Source organism: Heterodontus francisci, chromosome 11 (genome assembly GCF_036365525.1).
Source record: "Heterodontus francisci isolate sHetFra1 chromosome 11, sHetFra1.hap1, whole genome shotgun sequence".
In the NCBI taxonomy this organism is placed as follows: Eukaryota; Metazoa; Chordata; class Chondrichthyes; order Heterodontiformes; family Heterodontidae; genus Heterodontus; species Heterodontus francisci.
The window spans coordinates 95,366,610-95,390,421 of NC_090381.1; the positions used below are offsets into that span (position 1 = coordinate 95,366,610).

At 44.0% G+C, this 23,812-nt stretch overlaps 1 protein-coding gene across 5 annotated transcripts in view; it reads right to left on the reverse strand.

The window, feature by feature from the left end:
• Window positions 1–23,812, reverse strand: part of LOC137375400 (transcription factor Dp-2-like) — a 223,856-nt gene that overhangs the window by 194,466 nt on the left and 5,578 nt on the right. The window contains exon 2 of one of the 5 annotated variants that reach the window (XM_068042566.1): window positions 8,331–8,366. The exons of the other annotated variants lie outside the window; for them this stretch is intronic. The gene's annotated coding sequence lies outside the window, so the exon portion shown is untranslated. The remainder of the gene's footprint in view (window positions 1–8,330; window positions 8,367–23,812) is intronic. 5 annotated transcript variants of the gene reach the window in all.

Sequence of the window (23,812 nt, forward strand, 5' to 3'; positions counted from 1 at the left end):
AAAATATATTTATAAAAGGATGGTACCGGAATTGATAGGTTATAGTTATCAGGAAATACAGAATCTCTGGAAAAGAGAACACTGAGGGATGACTTAATATTATGAAGAGGTTTGTTAGGTAGATGTAGAGAAGATGTTTCTATTTGTGAAGGAGTCCAAAACTTAGGTCCATAAATATGATGGTGACGAATAAATCCAATAAAGGTGAACCTTGTTTACCTAGACAGTGGTTAAAATGTGGAACTTGCTACCATGTGGGAGTAACTGAGGCAAACAGCATAAATGATTTTAAGGGAATGTTACCACATGAGGGAGAAAGGAATAGAAGGATATAACATAAGAAATAGGAGCATGAGTAAGTCATATGGCCCCTCAAGCCTGCCTTTTCATTCAATAGGTTCAGGGCTGATCTTCTACCTCAACTGCACTTTCTTATCCAATCCCCATACACCTCGATTTCCTCAGTATCCAAACACCTATTGATCTCAGCCTTGAATATACTCAGCAACTGAACATCCACAACCCTCTGGGGTACAGAATTCCAAAGATTCACAACCCTTTGAGTAATTTCTCCTCATCTCAGTCCTAAATGCCAATCCCTTATCCTGAGATTATGCCCCTTAATTCTAGGCTCTCCAGCCAGGAGAAACAGCCTGTCAGCATCTACCCTGTCAAGCTGTCTCAAAATCTTATATGTCTCAGTGAGAGGATCTCTCATTCTTCTAAACTCCAGAAAGCAGAGGCAGGAATCAATCAAGTGAACAGTCGTTGCATCAGCTCTGTGGCAAGTATATCCTTCCTTAAGTATGGAGATCAAAACTGTACACATATGCAGATAGGGTTAGATAAAGTAGGGTGGGAGGAGGTTCTTGCGGAAGATAAATACCAGCATGGACCAGTTGGACTGAATGGCCTGTTTCTATGCTGTAAATTCTATGCACGTCATTTCCTTTAATTGAGTTACGAATCATAAGCAGTTTAACAAAAACTTAAGCCAGTCACTATCGTATCCCAGGTGTAACTTGATACAAATATTGCAAGTTTCATCAGTTGGCTGTGAAGGTTGATGAAAGAGTCAAACAACGTTTGAAGAAACACAAACGGTGTTCAGTTAAGTGTAAAACAACCAGTTATTTTTGAATCTGATCAACAGTTACAAATCCAGGAGGTCCTGGTAACTGTCTTCAGAAGTATAAAATGAGTCATAGAGTCATAGTCATAGAGTTATGCAACACAGAAACAGGCCCTTTGGCCCATCGTGTCTGTGCCAGCCATCAAGCACCTAACTATTATAATCCCATTTCCAGCACTATGCCCGTAGCCTTGTATGCTATGGCGTTTCAAGTGCTCATCTAAATACTTATTAAATGTTGAGGGTTCCTGCTTCTACCACCTCTTCAGGCAGTGCGTTCCAGATTCCAACTATCCTCAAATCCCCTCTAAACCTCCTGCCCTTTACCATAAATCTATGCCCCCTGGTTATTGACACCTCCGCTAAGGGAAAAAGTTTCTTCCTATCTAAGCTATCAATGCCCCTCATAATTTTGTATACCTCAATCATGTCCCCCCCCTCAGCCTTCTCTGCTCGAAGGAAAACAATCCCAGCCTTTTCAGTCTCTCTTCATAGCTGAAATGCTCCAGCCCAGGCAACATCCTGGTGAATCTCCTCTGCACCCTCTCCAGTGCAATCACATCCTTCCTATAGTGTGGTGATCAGAACTGTACACAGTACTCCAGTGTTTTATACAGCTCCATCATAACCGCCCTGCTCTTATATTCTATGCCTCGGCTGATAAAGGCAAATATCCCATATGCCTTCCTAACCACCTTCCTTACCCATGTTGCTGCCTTCAGTAATCTATGAACAAGGACACCAAGGTCCCTCTGTACTTCCTAGGGTGCTACCATCCATTGTATATTTCCTTGCCTTGTTAGTCCTCCCAAAATGCATCACCTCACACTTCTCAGGATTAAATTCCATTTGCCACTGCTCCGCCCATCTATATCATCCTGTAATCTAAGGCTTTCCTCCTCACTATTTACGACACCACCAATTTTGGTGTCATGTGCGAACTTACTTATCACGCCTCCTATATTCACGTCTAAACCATTAATGCACACTACAAACAGCAAGGGTCCCAGCACCGATCCCTGCGGTACACCACTGGTCACAGGCTTCCACTTGCAGTAACAACCCTCGACATCACCTTCTGCCTCCTGCCACCAAGCCAATTTTGGATCCACTTGGCCAAATTGCCCTGGATCTCATGGGCTCTTACCTTCTTAACCAATCTCCCATGCGTGACCTTATCAAAAGCCTTACTGAAGTCCATGTAGACTACATCAACTGCTTTACCCTCATCTACACATCTAGTCACCGCCTTGAAAAATTCAATCAAGTTAGACACGATCTCCCCTTGACAAAGTCATGCTGCCTATCCCTGATTAACCCCTACCTCTCCAAATGGAGATTAATCCTGTCCCTCAGAACTTTTTCCAATATTTTCCCAACCACTGATGTTGACTCACCGGCCTGTAATTAGTTGGTTTATCCCTGCTACCCTTATTGAATAATGCACCACATTCGCAGTCCTCCAGTCCACTGGTACCTCTCCTGTGGCCAGAAAGCATCTGAAAATTTGTGTCAGAGCCCCTGCTATCTCCTCCCTTGCCTCACATAACAGCCTGGGATACATCTCATCTGGGCTTGGGGACTTATCCACTTTTAGGCCTGCTAAAACAGCTAATACCTCCTCCCTTTCAATGTTAATATGTTCAAGTATATCACAATCCCCCTCCCTGATCTCTACACCTACATCGCCCTTCTCCATAATGAACACAGATACAAAGCAATCATTTAAAACCTCACCTATGTCCTCCGGCTCCACACAGAGATTGCCACTTTGGTCCCTAATGGGCCCTACTCTTTCCCTGGTTATCCTCTTGCCCTTAATATACTTTTAAAACACCTTAAGATTTTCCTTTATCTTGCCCGCCAGTGTTTTTTCATGTCCCTTCTTCGTTCTCCTAATTACTTTTTTTAGTACCCCACTACACTTTCTATACTCTAGTGCCTCCGCTGTTTTCAGCGCTCTGAATCTGCTCATAAGCCTCCTTTTTATAGCTGATCCAATCCTCTATATCCTCTGACATCCAGGGTTCCCTGGACTTGTTGGTCCTACCCTTCACCTTGACAGGTACATGTTGGCCCTGAACCCTCACTATTTCCTCTTTGAAGGACTCCCACTGGTCTGATGTAGACTTTCCTACAAGTAGCTGCTCCCAGTCCACTTTGGCCAGATCCTGTTTTATCATATTGAAATCGGCCTTCCCCCAATTCAGTACTTTTATTTCCGGCCCGTCTTTGTCCTTTTCCATAACTACCTTAAATCTTAGCGAGTTATGGTCACTATCCCCGAAATGCTCCCCCACTGACACTTCTACCACTTGTCCAGCTTCATTCCCTAGGATTAGGTCCAGTACCACCCCCTCTCTTGGAGGCCTTTCTACGTACTGGCTCAAAAAGTTCTTCTGTATGCATTTTAAGAATTCCGTCCCCTTTAAGCCTTTTACACTAAGACTTTCCCAGTTGATATTAGGGAAGTTGAAATCCCCCACTATTATTACCCGATTATTTTTACAACTCTGAGATTTGCCTACATATCTGCTCCTCTATCTCTCCCTGACTGTTTGGAGGCCTGTAGTACACTCCCAGCCAAGTGATTGCCCCCTTTTTACTTTTAAGTTCTACCCATACGGCCTCATTTGAAGAACCTTCTAAGATATCAACCCTCCTTACTGCAGTAATTGACTCCTTGATCAACAGTGCAATGCCACCTCCTCTTTTATCCCCTCCCCTGTCACGCCTGAAGATACTATACCCTGAGCTGCCAGTCCTGCTCCTCCCTCAACCATGTCTCTGTGATAGCAACAATATCATAATCCCATGTGTTAATCAACACCATCAATTCACCTGTCTTACTAGTAAGACTCCTTGCGTTAAAATAGATGCAATCCAGCCTTGCATTATTCACTTGTGCCTCAACAGGTCTATATTTGCTCTGCCTTCCAGACTGACTCAGTTTCTCTTCTATATTTGACTGAGCATCACCCCCTATTGTACCTCCACTCTGTATCCCATTCCCCTGCCAAATTAGTTTAAACTCCACCCCCCACCCCCCCCAACAGCCCTAGCAAACCTCCCAGCAAGGATGTTGGTCCCGTTCCAGTTCAGATGCAACCCGTCCAACCTGTACAGGTCCCATCTTTGCCAGAAACAGACCCAGTGATTCAGGAAACTAAAGCCCTCCCTCCTGCACCACCTCTTCAGCCACACATTCATCTGCTCTATCCTCCTATTCCGATACTCACTAGCACGTGGCACCAGGAGTAATCCAGAGATTACAACCTTTGAGGCCCTGCTTTTTAATCTGCTACCTAGCTCCCTAAATTCTTGTTTCAGGACCTCATCCCTCTTTTTACCTACGTCGTTGATACCAATGTGTACCACGACCTCTGACTGTTCACTCTCCCCCTTCAGAATATCCTGCAGCCGCTCCGTGACATCCTTGACCCTAGCACCAGGGAGGCAACATACCATCCTGGAGTCACATTTGTGGCCACAGAAACGCCTATCTGTACCCCTTACGATAGAATCCCCTCTCACTATAGTTCTTCCATTCCTTTTCCTCCCTTGCTGTGCAGCAGAGCCATCCGCAGAGCCACAAACTTGGCTGTTGCTGCTTTCCCCTGGGAGGCCATTCCCCACCCCCACCCCCCAACAGCATCCAAAGCGGTTTATCTGTTTGAGAGGGGACTCCTGAACTACCTGCCTGCGGCTACTACTCTGCCTGGTGGTCACCCATCCCTTTTCTGCCTTTGCAGCCATTACCTGCAGTGTGACCACCTCGCTAAACATGCTGTCCACGACGTTCTCAGCATCGCGGATGCTCCACAGTGAATTCACCCGCAGCTCCAGCTCAGTAATGCGGGTAGCCAGTAGCTGCAGCTGATACGCTTCCTGCACACATGGTCATCAGGGGCACTGGAAGTGTCCCTGATATCCCACATAACACAGGAGGAGCATATCACGGGTGCGAGCTCTTCTGCCATGACTTACCTTTAGATTAATTAGTTACTCCCTTTAAAAAATACTAATTACACTTGGGGCCTTGTTCTACTCCAAACACTACCCACTACAATCTAAATTACACTAATTTTAAAAAAAACACACTTTCCTGTTGTCTATTATCGGCGCAGGCTTGGAGGGCCGAATGGCCTGTTCCTGTGCTGTTCTTTGTACTTACTTTATCATTTGAGGTCTTTTTTCAAACAAAAAAACTTTCCCCCTTTTTTTAAGCTATTTAAGTTGACTAACAGCTGTTACTTACCCAACCAATTAACTTGCGGATTTCCCGTGATGTCACTAAGTCTTTTTTTTCCCCTCTTTTGAGTCTCAGCACGCGCTGAGACACACTGGGAGCCTGCCGCCGCTCCGGATCAGCTTCCTCGCAGGTCCGCCAATTGCTGCTCCGCTCCCAGGTAAACAAGGGACTTGAGCCTCGCTCTTTATTTATGGTCTGCCACCGCTCCAGATCAGCCTCCTCGCAGGTCCACCAGTCGCCGGTCCGCTCCCAGCTGAGAAAGGGCCTCGAGCCCCGCTCTTAATTTAGAGATACAGCACTGAAACAGGCCCTTCGGCCCACTGAGTCTGTGCCGACCATCAACCACCCATTTATACTAATCCTACACTAATCCCATAACCCCACCTGTCCCTATATTTCCCTACCACCTACCTATACTAGGGGCAATTTATAATGGCCAATTAACCTATCAACCTGCAAGTCTTTGGCATGTGGGAGGAAACCGGAGCACCCGGAGGAAACCCACGCAGACACAGGGAGAACTTGCAAACTCCACACAGGCAGTACCCAGAATTGAACCTGGGTTGCTGGAGCTGTGAGGCTGCGGTGCTAACCACTGCGCCACTCTGGATCAGCTTCCTCGCAGGTCTGCCAGTCGCCGTTCCGCTCCCAGGTAAGTAATGAACTGCAGCTATTTGAGTCAGAGTCAGTTTGAACTGCAGAAAGATCTAGTTTGGACTATCACAGTGGTAAGAAATACAAAGAGGAAAGAAACACTGTTTATACAAAAGAAAAGCTTAGCGTTGAGACTGGGGCTTTTCTTGCTTTCCTTCTCGGGCTGGAGGAAGGTTTGTTGTGGAGTTCCCCAGGGGTCCTTATTAGGACCATTGCTCTTACTAATATGTATTAATGACCCAGGGCACAATTTCAAAACTTGTGGATGATACAAAACTTGGAAGCATTGTGAACTGTGAGAAGGATAGAGTAGAACTTCAAAAGGACATAGACAAGTTGGTGGAATGGGCAGACAGGTGGCAGATGAAATTTAACGCAGAGAATTATGAAGTGATTCATTTTGGTGGGAAGTATACAGAGAGACAATATAAAATAAAGGATACAATTCTAAAGGGGGTGCAGGAGCGGCGGGACCTGGTGTATATGTGCATAACTCATTGAAGGCGGCAGAACAGGTTGAGAGAGCGATTAATAAAGCATACAGTGTCCTGGGCTTTATTAATAGGGGCATAGAGTACAAAAGCAAGGAAGTTATGTTAAACTTGGATAAAACACTGGTTCGGCCTCAACGGGAGTATTGTGTCCAGTTCTGGGCCATGCACTTTAGGAAAGATGTGAAGGCATTGGAGAAAGTGCAGAAAAAGTTCATGAGAAGGGTTCCAGGAATGAGGAACTCAGTTATGTTGATAAATTGGAGATGTTGGGACTGTTACCCTTGAAGAGAAGGTTCAGAGGAGATTTGATAGAGGTGTTCAAACTCATGAGGGGTCTGGACGGAGTAGGTAGGGAAAAACTGTTCCCATTCATGGAAGGGTTGAGAACAAGAGGGCACAGATTTAGGATAATGGCAAAAGAAGCAATAGAGACATGAGGGAAAACTTTTTCACGCAGCAAGTGTTTAGGATCTGGAATGCACTGCCTGAGCGTGTTGTGCAGGCAGGTTCAATTGAGACATTCAAGAGGGAATAGGATTGTTATCTCAAAAGGAAGAATGTGCAGGGCCACGGGGAGAAGGCAGGGGATTGGCACTAAGTAAATTGGTCCTTCAAGAGCCAGCGTAGACACAATAGGCCGAATGGCTTCCTTCTGTGCTGGAACAGTTCTGTGATTCTGAGGAGTTAGATAGGATTTCTACCGTAAATATGCATATTCTACATTACATCAACAGTACACTCAACTCAGCTCAGAATTTTTGCTATCTTGGGCGTATCCTCTCCAACAGCACTACGTTGGATGATGAAATCGCCCATTGCCTGGCAAAAGCAAGCTCAGCATTCGGCAAGGTCACCCACAGGCACTGGAGACAGCATGGAGTTTGTCGCAAAACAAAGATCAAAGTCTACCAGGCAGAGGTCCTCACTTCACTTCTCTCTGTCTGAGAGGCTTGGACAATCTACCAGCATTACATAAAACAACTAATTGCATTCCGCTTTTGCTGCTTAAGATCCATCTGCAACATCAAGTGACAGGACAAAATCCCCAACAGTGAAATTCTTGCAAGGTGCCACATATCTGGTATTGAGAACATGATCAGAGCTCAGCTTCACTGGTCAGCCATGTGGTTTACATGGAGGATTCCCACATACCAAAGGCGGTATTCTACAGCCAGCTGAGCACAGGAAACGTCTCAAACTTAGATACAAAAAGACATTCTGAAAGCCAATCTCAGAGGCTGCAAGTTGGACCCCACCACATGGGAAAAAAAACTATGGACAGATCCAAATGGAGTCGTCTCTATCATCAAGCAATTACAACATTTGAGGAGAAGAGTCAGGTCCCTACAAGACAAGTGAGCACGCCACAAAGCCAGTGCCTTCACCCAACCCTCCGACAGTGATTTCATATGTAATATCTGCAATGGATCTGTGAATCAAGATTTGGTTTAACTTCAGATATGAGACAACACCAACCTAGACAATGAACAACCAGCCTTCTTGCTGAACACTCATCCAAAGCGACGTTAGAATCCATCATCACATTACTGTTAATTTATCAGCTTGTCCATGTTTCATTAAATAAATCTGTTTGATAGTTTGAACCTAAAATTAAGTCTAATATAATACTCCATTGCTTAACACTGAAGTTAGGAGATATAGCCTATGGCGCCATACGATAAAGTCATTAGCTAAAATAATCAATGTAAAAAGTTGTTCATTATCTTGGGTATCATTACAAAAGCTTACCTAACACTAACTGAAGATACTCTTGAATGAGCAGGAAGTAGGGACTCACCTATGAGGATGATCTGAGATATAGTTGCTGAGAAATCTAAAGAGGGGTAGAAAAGACACAAAAATACAAGTGAAAGAATATGTTACAGTAGGAGGGTATGGTTGTGGGTTAATGACCCAGCACATTACTGCTTAATATGTTTGTATGAAATTCTCTGGCCAGCCACCTTTTCAGCGGAAGTATTAACTGGTAGACAAAAGGAATGTCAGAAGGGAGAAAGAATTAAAAGGTATACAAAATGAAAAGGGAAAGATTAGAACAGGATAATCTAAAAGATCAAAGGAAACCTGTTTGTCCACTGAGAAGTCCAAAACACTACCCTAACGCAGTTCAAGAGATGCCATAAAACAGGTGGAAAAAATGATTTAAAAAATCTTTCAAAACCTGCCACGACTCAAAGAAAGGAATAGACAGGAGGAGGACTAGAACGGCTATATATACTTCTATATAGTTCGAGCTTTGGGTATCACTACTTCCATATAATGTCCATTGGCCCCCCGATTGTAGCTTACGTAACCCTTATTGAAGTAATTTGGTAAATTTTCTAATACCAGTACACAACACAAAAAACAGTACTGCCCTTCTTTACTAATTACATTTTGGAATCAAAACAAATTGATACTGGATTAATTTTTTAGTGACAGTGAATTTAGCAATCTCGCACATGAAGAAACAGGATTCAGGGAACTGGCAGTAGTGCGGTACCCCATTTCCAATGCACATTTCCTTCAAAGTCAGCTCCCCAGTGTCACGTATTTGTCACACTTCTAGATTGCACTGTCAAGGTTGTAAGCATGTCTTAGTTAAGACTTAGGACTTTTATCCCCCTCGCTCTATTATCTGAAGAGCTTCTGTGGCTCCAAATGTTTATAAAACATGGTCTGGGACATTTTACTTCTAACGTTTGACATGGTTGGGCACCATAGTTATCATCGCACAGTCTCCCTTCAAAGCTATGATGATAGCTATTTATTCTCCTTTTAGATCATTATCTGTGTTGCAGTTAATCTTGGACGGAGCTGATGCTAAATTTATCCAGCTCCATAGAACCTCCTGTTGATCAACGCACTAATGTTCTCTCTGTACCAGTGAGCGGCATTCCTGGAGAACAAGGAGAAAGGTTTGTCTCAGTGGTCCTCCCTTTCCCTCATTCCCAACCACTAAAGTTCCACTCTGTGGGAAGGACAAAAAGAAAAACCATTACTCTTCTTTCTGGACTATTGGTGCAAATCTCAAACAGGCCAGGTAATGCAAAATAAAAAAGTTACAGCGCTAGACAGATGTAGCTTAAACATCTGCATCAGTCTGCTTCAGCCTCAGGGTATGAAAAAAAAAGATACAGCCAGAAACACAGTACTAAAACTGTGCGTAACGCTCTTTAAAACATTACAACAAATGTCACTGTGCCACTCGATACAGTATGTAGAACCTCAAATGGAAAACAAAGGTCACATTTTAGACCATTCTGCACCAAGCATTGTTCAATATTGAGTGTGCAGACGACATTCACTCATTATGCTATGGTTCTCATTATGATGGGTTATTAGCAAATAAAATGAGTTATTGCCACTGACCCGGAATATTCTATCGGGAGCAGACAACGCCAAAATCACTGCTGTTCTCATAACCTCACGAGATGCTGGGAGCATCGGCAGCCACCACACATTTTTATGAACAGCGCACACTGTGTAACCAAGGAATATGAACTTTCTGACCTCACCATCTGCCATTATCTCTTCTGAACCAGAAAAAAAAATGAGCAGATGGTCAATGAAGCCGGAGTATGAGGCCCGGCCTTCTGTAGAAAGTGGGCTCAATAATGAATGTTGATTTACAAATCACTGATTCTAATGCAGGGTTGCATTATTAGTTTGCATCAGTGGTCTTTAATGTGGCATTTGGTGTACAGAATGCAGTCCAACAAAAAGCCAATCAAAATTACTGGGGTGAAAATTCACAGGAGGTGACTGCATCTTATCACTGGGGCATATTGAGAAGAAAAGGGCAACTACCGAAGAGTAATGCTGTATCTTTCTCTAATGACCTCCTCCTGTCCCCTGGAAAAACTTAGTCACAGTAAACACGAGCAAATGATACTATTTAACTCTGATTACAAGCCTTCCTTTAAAACAGATTCAGCAGAAGCCGAGTTGTAGCCAGTAATTAAATTGACACTTGAATTTCATCATCGACTGGAAAAGGTAGGAGTTAAACAAAATTACATTTCTTATCCCACGGGATTTCATTAACCAGGGTTGATGGAGTAATAATATAGCACCACTACGCATACTGTGCTCAGATGGTAAAAGGTGCAGCCTTGCATCACATTTAGTGTATCAGTGCACTGGGCCACAAATAACGGGTGTCAGATAGATTTGCACCTCAGGAGGCAGCAAAAAACTGCTGCTCTGAAGGAAATAAGAGTATAAATAGATTAGAGGGCAAGCTAGCTTGTCGTTCGAACGTATCCGAATGACCAGGTCATGAGCAGCAGAGGTCTGGGGAAGACTGCCTGCCCAATCGATGCTCGGGGAATAATTGATGGTATAGTGTACCTAAAGGGCATCTTCTTTTAAATGAGGGAAATGAAACGAGAGAGAAATTTCACTTTGCAGTTTACAGGTATTCTGCAATTTGTTGCCCCTCTCTGACACAATCTTTTTAATAACTGTTCAGCCGCCAAAATACAGCAGTAACTGCTGCAAGATTCATTCCTTGCACTTGTATGCTTGGGCATTAAATCAGTGCGTAAATGAGAGGTAGTTCTCACCGACACTGGCCTGCAACAAGTCGCTGTAGGCTGAAAACATGCTGGAGCAAGTCAAGAGCTCAGAGAGTGCCAATAGAGGAAGTGTTGTCAGTTCAAAACATCTGCATCAGCACACTTAATATTTTACAAGAAATATGATCATTAGTAATAAAAGGACAGGTCTCATTGCAAAATAAAACACACGCGATGGTGGAACTCCTGACGTCCGTTATCTTTGCTTGCAGTTTTTTTGCCAGCAAACATGCCAGCTGTTGTCATTACTCGTTAAACTGGGGCCTTTGCCTCAATCCCATGGAACAAAGCACAAACATATCAGCTTCCTATGATCTCAGCAGAGCTTTATTCACACCCCAAGGATTTTTATTTTTTTCCCTCAAAGCAAGGAGAAAAAAAATTTGGACTGTGTCCACTTACACACATTCCACTGTAACAGTTGCTCGTGATTACAGAATGCACTTGCAGTTCTGTACTTCCCTTGACAGATATACACAACTGGCTGTTTTCCACTTCTCTTTTGAAGGAAAGCTGCAGTCCCTACACTAATGTTTGACATAGAAAACAAAATAGCATCTGCTGCATACGCAAGGAAAATGAGGGCTTAAAGGAAGAGGAAATGAATCATTGGTGATATACTTTCACTATAAACCTACTTTGACCATGAAGGTTAGGAATTTTATTTCTTGAGCATGTAGACCGTTCAAAAGAAATAGCAAAGTAGAATTTGGGATTTTAGTACAAAACACCTTTATATGGATCACGTGGTCTAAAATCAGTATAACACACAAAATGAACCTTTTCTCACCCCCCAACTCCAACTCCCAATTAAGCATTTCCCCAAGAAAGATGAGGAGCGTACAACTTTATCCATTCCTAAACTGCATAGTCACAGTGTGCTGAGGAGCTGCTCAAGGTTGACCTGCATTCAGCTTTTCCCTTGTTCCAGAAACACTCTGTTCCACAGAGTTAGCCATTTCTTATTTTCTATCCCTTCCCAACTTTTGACTATTTATTTTATTTTCTGCCTGTACACTATTCATTCAGTCAACCTGGAAATTTTCACTCACCCATTTGGAAGACACTACATTATACTTAAAAATATCCCACCTTCTGTTATCAAACTGTTATATTAATCTAGTCAACTACTCATTTTTATGTTCTTTTTATTAAAAGAGAGTTCTATTCTGCAGCTTCAATCGCAGAACATTACCCTTTATTGCACCACTTGACATTTTCCATTTCCTGCAGCCTGAGTGGGCAGCCTGTGTTCTGAGTGATGGGCCTATTTTATTGTCAATTAATGCCTAATAAGGGGAAAGTTTTGTGCTGTGGCCTAAGCCCAGTAGGAAATGAATCAAAAGCAAAATACTGCGGATGCCAGAAATAAAAACTGGAAATACTCAGCAGGTCTGGCAGCATCTGTGGAGAGAGAAATAGAGTTTTGCTCAAAACCTGTTACATTTTTAACATTTCCTAGTTGCGGTGAAAGATCGTCAACCTGACACATTGGGCTGAATTTTATGCCGCCCCAGCAGGTCGGATGGTGGCGTGAGGGCGGCATAAAATTGAGCGAGAGGCTCCAGGAGGCCTTCCCGCCCTGCTCCCGCCAGCTTTACAGCGGTCTAGGGCGCGTGAGAACGAGAGCGTGCGAGCCAGACAGAGCGAGACACAGAGCGCGAGAGCGAGCGAGACAGAGGGAGAGCGCAAGCGAGAGAGACAGAGAGCGAGAGACACAGAGAGCGTGCTTCAGGTTTTCTGGAAGCTTCCAATGATTTTCAAGGTTAGGGATTGCCTCCACAGGCCCCAAGATGCCAATTTACAATTGGAGGGGGTTCTCTTTCAAAGCCAGCGTGACAGGATTGCCTTGACTGCTGTGCTAATGAAGCCATTTCAGGTAATTCAATCACTTAGAGTAAGCCATTGTCCTGTGTCCATACTGCTCAAACCTCTGGCTCTGCGTGGATCTTTTGAATATGAAAAGGTGTTTCAGATGCAAATTGCAGTGGCCATCTTGGTTGCTAGTTTTTTGAAAAAAAATGTTAACTGCAAGATTTTCTCCATTAAGAGTATAATGTAAGTTTCCAACTGATGACATTAATGTTTTTCATTTGGCATTTAAGGTTTTATTGACACTGGCGAGGCCAGCATTTATTGCCTATCCTTAACCGCCCTCGAGAAGGTGGTGGTGGTGAGCTGCCTTTTTGAAACATGCAGTCCTTGGAGTGTAGGTACATCCACAGTGCTGTTAGGAAGGGAGTTCGAGGATTTTGACCCAGCAACAGTGAAGGAACGGCGATATAGTTGCAAGTCAGGATGGTGTGGGGATTGGAGGGGAACTTGTCGGTGGTGGTGTTCCCAAGCATCTGCTGCCCTTGTCCTTCTAGGTCGTAGAGGTCACAAGTTTGGAAGATGCTGTCGAAGGAGCCTTGGTGAGTTGCTACAGTGCATCTTGTAGATGGTACACACTGCTGCTACTGTGCATCGGTGGTGGAGGGAGTGAATGTTGAAGGTGGTGTATTGGGTGCCAATCAAGCGGGCTTCTTTATCCTGGATGGTGTTGAGCTTTTTGAGTGTTGTTGCTGCTGCCTCCATCCAGGCACGTATTCCATCACACTTTTGACTTGTGCCTTGTAGATGGTGGACAGGCATTGAGGAGACAGGAGGAGAGTTACTCGCCACAGAATTCCCAGCCTCTGACCTGCTCTTGTAGCCACAGTATTTATGTCACAGAATCGTTACAGCACAGAAGGATGCCATTCGGCTCATCATGTCTGCAACTGCTCTCTAAGTGAGCAATTCATTTCGCGCTATTCCCCCGCCTTCTCCCCATAACCCTGCACATTCTTCCTTTTCAGGTAACTATGTAATTCCCTTTTGAATGCCTCGATTGAACCCGCTTCCACCACACTCTCAGGCAACGAATGCCAGATCCTAACCACTCGCTGCGTGAAAAAGTTTATCCTTATGTTGCTATTGTTTCTTTTACAAATTACCTTATACCTGTGCCCTTTTGTTCTTGATCCTTTCACGAGTGGAACAGTTTCTCCCTGTCTACTCTGTCTAGACCCCTCATGATTTTGAATACCTCTTTCAAATCTCCTCTCAGCCTTCACTTCACCAAGGAAAACAGTCCCAACATCTCCAATCTACCTACATAACTGAAGTTCCTCATCCCTGGAACCATTCTCGTGAATCTTTTCTGTACCCTCTCTAACACCTTCCTAAAACGCGGTGCCCAGAACTGGACGCAATACTCTAACTGAGGCCCAAATAGTGTCTTACACAAGTTCAACATAAGCTCCTTGCTCTTGTTGTACTCTATGCCCCAATTAAATAAAGCCCAGGACACTGTATGCTTCATTGACCGCTCTCTCAACCTGTCTGCCACCTTCAATGTCTTATGCACATGTACACCCAGGTCCCTCTGCTCCTACACCCCCTTTAGAGTTGCACCCTTTATTCTATATTGTCTCTCCATGTTCCTCCTACCAAAATGAATCACCTCACATTTCTCTGCATTGAACTTCATCTGCCATTTGTCCACCCATACCACCAGCTTGTCCATGTCCTTTTGAAGTTCTATACTATCCTCCTTACAGTTTACAATGCTTCCAAGTTCCGTATCATCCGCAAACTTTGGAAGTTATAATATACATCAGGAAAAGCAATGGTCCCCACATTGCTGGGCAACTCCACTACAAACCTTCCTCCAGCCTGAAAAACATCCATTAACCACTACTCTTTGTTTCCTGTCACTCAGCCAATTTCATATTCATGTTGCTACTGTCCCTTTTATTCCATAAGCTATAACATTGCTCACAAGTCTGTTATGTGGCACTATATCAAATGCTTTTGGAAGTCCACATCAATAGCACTGCCCTCATCAACCCTCTTGGTTACCCCTTCAAAAAACTCCAGCAAGTTAATTAAACATGATTTCCCTGAACAAATCCATGCTGGCTTTCCTGAATTAACCCGCATTTGTCCATGAGACTATTAATTGAGTCCCAAATTATTGTTTCTAGAAGATCCCCCACCTTCGAAATTCAACTGACTGGCCTGTCATTGCTGGGCTTATCTTTACATCCTTTTTTGTACAAGCATTTGCAATTCTCCAGTCCTCTGGCACAACCCTAGTCTAAGGAAGACTATAAAATTATGGCCAGTACCTCTGCAATTTCCACGCTCACTTCCCTCTGCATCCTTGGATGCATCGCATCCGGTCATGGTGCGTTATCAACTATAAGTATAGATAGCCTATCTAATACCTCCTCCTGATCGATTTTAAATCTTTCTGGTGTATTAATCATTTCCTCTTTCATTGTGGCCTGGGTAACATCTTCTTTCTTGGTAAAGACAAATGCAAAGTATTCATTTAATACCTCTGCTATTCCCCCTGCCTCCGTGTGTAAATCCCCCCTTTGGTCCCTAATCAGCCCTGCTCCACCTTTTACTATTTATATGTGGCTGGTCCATTTCAGTTCCTGGTCAATGGTAACCCCCAGGATGTTGATCGTAGGTGATTCAGCAATTGTAATGTCATTGAACATCAAGGGGAGATGGTGAGATTCTCTCGTTTGAGACGGTCATTGCCTGGCACTTGGGTGGCGCAAATGGGGCAGCACAGTGGCGCAGTGGTTAGCACCACAGCCTCACAGCTCCAGCGACCCGGGTTCAATTCTGGGTACTGCCTGTGTGGAGTTTGCAACTTCTCCCTGTGTCTGCGTGGGTTTTCGCCGGGTGCTCCGGTTTCCTCCCACCACCAAAAGACTTGCAGTTGATAGGTAGATTGGCCATTATAAATTGCCCCTAGTAGAGGTAGGTGGTAGGGAAATATAGGGACAGGTGGGGATGTTGTAGGAATATGAGATTAGTGTAGGATTAGTATAAATGGGTGGTTGATGGTCGGCACAGACTCGGTGGGCCGAAGGGCCTGTTTCAGTGCTGTATCTCTAAATAAGAAAATAAAATAAAAAATAAAAATAAAAATGCTACTTGCCACTTATCAGCCCAAGCCCAGATGTTGTCCAGGTCTTGCTGCATCTGCACAAGGGCTGCTTCAGTATCTGAGTTGTCATGAATGGTGCTGAACATTGTGCAATCAATGAACATCCCCACTTCTGACCTTTTGATGGAGGGAAGGTCATTGACGAAGCAGGTGAAGATGGTTGGGCCTAGGACACTACCCTGAGGAACTCCTGCAGTGATGTCCTGGAGCTCAGATGATTGGCCTCCAACACCCACAACCATCTTTCTTTGTGTTAGATATGACTCCAGCCAGTGGAGAGTTTTCCCCTAGATTCCACTGACTCTAGTTTTGCTATGGCTCCTTTATGCCATACTCAGTCAAATGCTGCCTTGATGTTGAAGGCAATCACTCTCACCTCACTGCTTTTGTATACAAATTCAAAAAAGGTTAAAATATACATGAATACTACATGCATTATGACCACTGAGATCACATGCCCAATGATTGTACCTATTACTTAGTCTTTATTTACTAATGAGAACTGCAATTGGCCACATGTGCTTAACGTAGGGGACAACACTAGATTAAACAGACCTCATTAAGGTTGCTATTCAGCGAAGGGTTTCATTTAGCTCATTTTAACAAAGGACTCTGTACTACAATTCAAAATGACATAGCACCATTAGATTGAACAAAGCAGTTTTCATGGCATCAGGTCAAACACAAGCAAGGACATCTCCTGCTGATCACCACCTACCGCCCTCCCTTAGCTGCTGAATCAGTGCTCTCCATGTTGAAAACCACTTGAAAGAATAACTGAAGGTAGCAAGGGCACAGAATGTACATCACTGTAGCTCGACTGCACCACTACTGGCAGAGCTGGCCAAGTCCTGAAGGACATATCTGCCAGACTGGGCCGGAGATGGTGGTGAGAGAACCAATAAAAGAGTGAAAACCTACTTAATCTCGTCGTCACCAATCTACCTGTCGCAGGTGTATCTGCCGATGACAGTATTGCTAGGAGTGTCCACCACACAGTCCCTGTGGAGACGATGTCCCATCTTCACACTGACGACACCCTCCATCCTGTATGCCATGACCATTGTGCTACAGAGGATAGATTCAGAACTGATCTTGCAGTTCAAACCTGGACATTCATGAGGCACTGTGAGCCATCAGCAGCAGCAGAATTGTATTCAACCACAATATGTAATCTCATGGCCCAGCATATCCCTCACTCTACCATAACCATCAAGCCAGGGGACCAATCCTGGTTCAATGTGGCGTGCAGGCGAGCATGCCAGGAACAGCACCAGGCGCATCTTAAAAAAAAAAAGTCCCAACCTGGTAAAGCTACAACACAGGACTACATGCATGCTAAAACGCAGTAGCAGCACACGATAGAGAGCTAAGCGATCTCACAACCAATGGATCATATTAAACATCTGCAGTCCTGCCGCATCCACTCATGAATGGTGGTGGACAACTAACCGGAGGAGAAGGCTCCAAAACCATCCCCATCTGCAATGATGGGAGAGACCAGCACGTCATTGCAAAAGGCAAGGCTGAAACATTTGCAACCATCTTCAGCCAGCAGTGCCAAGTGAATGATCCATCTTGGTCTCCTCCTGAGGTCTCTACCATCACAGATGCCAGTCTTCCAACAATTCGATTCACTCCATCTGGTATCAAGAAACAGCTGAAGGGACTGGATACTGCAAAGGCTATGACAACATCCCCGGCAATAGTACTGAAGACTTGTGCTCCAGAACTAGCTGCAGCTCTACCCAAGCTGTTCCAGTACAGCTACAACACTGCATCCACCCAATAATGTGGAAAATTGCCCAGGTATGTCTGTTCCACAAAAAGCAGGACAAATCCAACCCACCTCTACGACTCTGATTATCCACTAATCTTAAAAACTCTTATGGATTCTGTTTCCACCTCTATTTCTGGTAGGACATTCCATGTTTCCTTAACCTCTCCTGTCATTATTTTTGGTAACTCACTTAAAAATATTCCTTCTGGTTACCAACTTACCAGCCAATGGAAATCCTTTTGTTCTACTTAAGAAGCAGGAGTAGACCATATAGACCTTCGAGCCTGCTCCACCAATACAATCAAGGCTGATCTTTTATCTTAACTCAACTTTCCTGCCCACTCCCCATATCCCTCGATTTCCTGAGACCAAAAATCTATCGATCTCAGCCTTAAATGTATTCAACAATGGAGCATCCACAACCCTCTAGGGTACAGAATTCCAAAGATTCAGAACCTTTTGAGTGAAGAAATTTCTCCTCATCTCAGTCCGAAATGATTGGCCCCTTATCCCAAGACAGTGCCCTCATGTTCTTGATTCCCCAGCTGGGGGAAACAACCTCTCAATGTCTACCCTATCCAGCCCCTTCAGAATCTTGTATGTTTCAATGAGATCACCTCTCATTCTTCGAAACTCCAGAGAGTATAGACCCAATTTACTCAGCCTCTCATCATAGGACCAATCTAGCGAACCTTCGTTGCACTGCCTCCAATGCAAGTATATCCTTCTTAAATATAGAGACTAAAACTGCACGCAGTACCCCATCAAAACCCTTCAAAATAAGCAACTCGATCAAATTTCCTCTTAACCTTCGACATTCTATTGAAAAAGTCCCCAGTTTCTCTCGTCTCTCCATATTACGAAAGCCTCTCATCCTTGGTATCATCTTATGAATCTTTTCTGCACCAGCTCCACCCCTTTGATATCCTGTCTAAAGCAAGGCACTTTATATAGAACACTTCTTAAAATGGTCCCTAGAATAAGGAGCGCAGTACATCAACCTGTCTTAGCAACAATCTATTTTATATTTTTTTTTTTGAGGGGCTCTCAATTTTCTTCTCTCCTGAATGTATTGACTCCTTGTTGGGGTACCATTCCATTGGCAAACTTTCCCCAAAGTGCACATTTAAATTTTTTGCAACACTCAATATAAGGTGTTATTTTAATGTTACACTATCATGTTATTCAACCAGTTGTACCTAGTTACTAAAACATATTCAGAGCTGCCAGCCAGTCTCCCAGATACACTGTCTGAATTATCTGCAGTACTGCAATTATCTTGCATCTCTTCCATACTAATCTTAGGACCCTTGGGTCCAGAATGAGTTGAAAATCTCCATCTTTTCCCCACAAAATCTCATTCTTCTTTGGCCTCCTTATCTCGAGAGACAATGGGTAAGTGCCTGGAGGTGGTCAGTGGTGTGTGGAGCAACACCTGGAGTGGCTATAAAGGCCAATTCTAGAGTGACAGGCTCTTCCACAGGTGCTGCAGAAAAATTTGTTTGTTGGGGCTGTTACACAGTTGGCTCTCTTCAACTCGCCACAAAATCTGAGCAATGATAAATCCAAATCTAAGTCATTCTGCACCAGCAATATTTTCCTGCAACTGTACTTCAACACTCTGACTGGATATTCTGATGTGGTGCATTCAGTTTCCACCCCATCGACCCCCATTGAATTTCACCCCTTCCCCTCAGTTTCAGAAAGTCACTGTCAGGCTGACAACCATTCTCGGGCACCTTTCCCCAAAGCCACTAGTGAATTGCGGTGCCAACAGTCGCTGTCCAAACATTATATTTAAATGCTATCACACCATAAGCTCTCAAAACGGTTAAACCCAGTTAATAACACAGGTGCATTTTGCACTGCGTGACACGTTCACGAGGAGCCCAGTGCAACTTGTGGCTTTAAAACTTCACTGCATCAAACAATAATATTTCCTCTACATGTTTATAGAACTCACAAATGGGGTGTTTCTCACCTGAATGCATTTTGACTGTTTATATGCTAATATTCTACTTGCATATGGAGAATCCAACATCAACCACAATCTGGCAAAATGTCCAAAATATAACTTTTTAATAAATTGCTTTAATCTCTGAAACACTACATTAATCACCTAACAGCTTTTTAAAAAAAACTTTTTCTATTGGTTAGTAGCTTTGAATTTTCACTGTCCTGTGCAGATTGAAATGAATAATTGAGCAATACATACCAGGAAGTTTGAACCCTGATCTAGGCAGAGGCAAATAATGTCAGCCACTGCAGTGGCACAGACACACGGGAAATCAGCAAATCACTCAATAGTGGTATTGCTTGGACGGGATTGGTCTTTGGCTGTTGCAGTCAAATAGCCAACTAACAGTGCTCTTTTACTCCTCTGAGCAGCTTACCCTCTAAAGGAGAATCCTAAAAGATTCTATAAGTATATTAAGAGTAAAACGGTAGCTATGGAGAGAGTAGGTCCCCTTAAGGATCAGTGCGGTAATCTATGCATGGAACCACAGGAAATGGATGAGGTCTTAAATGAATACTTCTCGTCTGTATTTACCGTGGAAGTGGTCATGGAAGCTAGTGAGTTCAAGGGACGGAACAACAATATCCTGGAGCATATCAACATTACAAAGGATGTGCTGGAGGTTTTGAAGCGCATTAAGGTGGATAAATCTCCAGGGCCTGACCAGGTGTATCCTAGGATGCTATGGGAAGCAAGGGAGGATACTGCTGGGGCCCTGGCAGAGGTTTTTGTACCATTGTTAGCCACGGGTAAGGTACCGGAAGACTGGAGGATAGCTAATGTTGTGCCTTTATTTCAGGAGGGCAGCAGGGATAAGCCAGGGAACTACAGGCCGGTGAGCCTTACATCAGTGGTGGGAAAGTTATTGGAAGGGATTCTGAGAGACAGGATTTATATGTATTTGGAAAGGCATGGTCTGATTAGGGATAATCAGCATGGCTTTGTGAGTGGGAAATCATGTCTCACGAATTTGACTGGGTTTTTTGAGGTGACCAAGATGATTGACAAGGGCAGGGCAGTGGACGTTGTCTACATGGACTTTAGCTAGGCCTTTGACAAGGTCCCGCCTGGTAGGCTGGTCCGGAAGGTTCGAACACATGGGATCCAGGGTGAGCTAGCCAATTGGATACAAAATTGGCTTGGTGATAGGAGGCAGAGGGTGGTAGCGGAGGGTTGTTTTTCAGATTGGAGGCCGGCGACCAGTGGTGTGCCGCAGGGATCGGTGCTGGGCCCTCTGTTGTTTGTCATATATATTAATGACTTGGATGAGAATGTAGGGAGCAGGATTAGTAAGTTTGCAAATGACACCAAAATTGGTGGTATAGTGGACAGTGAAGAAGGTTGTCTAAGGTTACAACAGGATATACATCAACTGGGAAAGTGGGCAAGGGATTGGCAAATGGAATTTAATGCAGACAAGTGCGAAGTGATGCATTTTGGGAAGCTAAACCAGGGCAGGACATATACAGTGAATGGCAGGACACTGGGGAGTGTTGTTGAGCAGAGACACCGTGGGGTGCAAATACATAGTTCCCTTAAAGTGGGCAACACAGGTAGACAGGGTGGTGAAGGTGGTGTATGGCATGCTTGCCTTCATCAGCCAAGGCATTGAGTATAAGAGTTGGGACGTCATGTTACAGTTGTACATAACATTGGTTAGGTTGCATTTGTAGTACTGTGTGCAGTTCTGGTCGCCGCACTACAGGAAAGATGTGATTAAGCTGGAGAGGGTGCAGAAAAGATTCACAAGGGTGTTGCCTGGTTTGGAGGGCTTGAGTTATGAAGAGAGATTGGATAGGCTGGGTCTGTTTTCCCTGGAGCGAAGGAAGCTGAGAGGGGACATGATAGAAGTATATAAAATTATGAGAGGCATAGATAGGGTAGATAGCCAGAGTCTGTTTCCCATGGTAGGGGTGACTAAAACTAGAGGGCATAGATGAAAGGGTGAGAGGGAGGAGGTTTAAAGGGGATCAAAGGGGTAAATTTTTCATACAAGGAATAGTGGGTATCTGGATTGAGCTGCCAGAAGAGGTGGTGGAGGCAGGAACAGTAGCGACATTTAAGATGCATCTGGACAGGTACTTGAATGAGCGAGGCATAGAGGGATATGGAATTAATGCAGGCAGATGGGATTAGTATAGATAGGTATTATGGTCAGCATGGACGCGGTGGCCCGAAAGGCCTGTTTCTGTGCTGTACGACTCTATGACTCTACTTTCTCCCCACACCTCTCCTTCAAAGTCCTTACCGTCCACAACCTTTCCAAGTCCTCACTGACATTCCATCCCTCCCTCCCCAATTCATTTTGCCTGTGTAGAGCAACTAATCATCTACCCCAACCCTCTAATGTTGCTGGACCATTTTTATTTAGTTCCACTCCCACCTATCCCAAAAGAAGCAGCACATTTGCTACATTGGCTTCTCTCCCACCTCTGCAGCCACTTCAAGAGTATCTAAAGGTCCCATCCAATTATTTTTTCACAAGCTACTTTCAGGATTGTGTGCAGACAAGAGGTCAGTCTCCTTATGTATGCTGACAACACACAACTCTAGCTCACCACCATCACCCAGACTCTAACCATTGTACTGTCTGAATGTTTCTCCAATATTGTCATGGATGAATCGAAACTTCATTTAGCAGCAAAATCAAAGCCACTTTATTCAGCTCTCACCATATAATCTGTACTCTAGCTTCAGAGTTGATCGCTCAGATTTAACCTGAACATGCACAACTTTGGTGTGCTAAATGGTTCCTAGCTAAGCTTTGAATCATATCCATTACCAAGACCATGGATTTTTACTTCCAACCCTACCTCAACCCCACTGAAACCCTCCAAACTTTCATTTGCTGGCTCCACTTCTTCAATGATCTCCTCACTGACCTCACATGTTCCATCCTACATGAACTCCAACTTTACTGGCACTTCACTGCCCAGATTCTGCTCCCCATCACTCCGGCCCTTACCCACCTCATTTCCATCCAGACCCCCATTGCATAGCATTTAAAATCCTGTTCGTCGATTACAAATCTATTGACAGCCTCATCCTGCCTTACTTGCAAAACCTCCTTCCAATGCTATGTGGCAGTGGGAACTCTCCGTTCCTCTGATTCCGGCCATCATTGCATCTACCTACATGATACTATCAATGGCATAGCCTTCAGCCCATCAAATAGGCAAATGGTGTGCAACATCTCTTCCAGAAGATGGCACCTCCAACAATATTGCAGTTCTTCACCTCCGCATTGAAATATCGGACTAGATTAGTCACTCAAATCCATAGCAGGGCTTGAACCCACAATATTCTCACTTGGAAGCAAGTGTTAATCAGGCCGAACTGATCACATTTTAAAAGCATTATATAAATGCAAAAAGTTGTTGTTGCCTGCAATATTCTGGATGACCTTACTTGCTACATACAAAACACATCACACCCTTCCTGTCTACTGAACAGTCAGCTGCCTTTAGCTCCTCAATCAGAAATCATCTCCATTTAGCTCAGTAAAACAGCATTTCAAGAATCAGATGTGATGTTATCATACATCATTCCGAAGATGTATTCTGACTGCAAACACTTGGGCCTTCCTTGATACTGCATCCTGTAGGTAGTTTAGTTAAGTCCACAAAATCTCATCAGCTCTATCTCGAGTTCCCTGAGCAGAGGTTCAACCAAGTGAATCTGGAGCCAACGAATGATTTCTGAGAATTACATCTTCATTTGGAATTAGGTGTTTGGACTAATGTGGTCAAAACGTGTTACTCCAAACATAATTGAACAGCTATCAGGGTGCACTCGGTGAGTGAGGAGTTTATGCTGGAATCCAGCTTGTGTAAACACAAAAATTGTGATGCAAAGTTTTGAGGGAAAAAAAGCAATTGCTGGGGTTGTATCAGCCCATTGTCCAGAACCA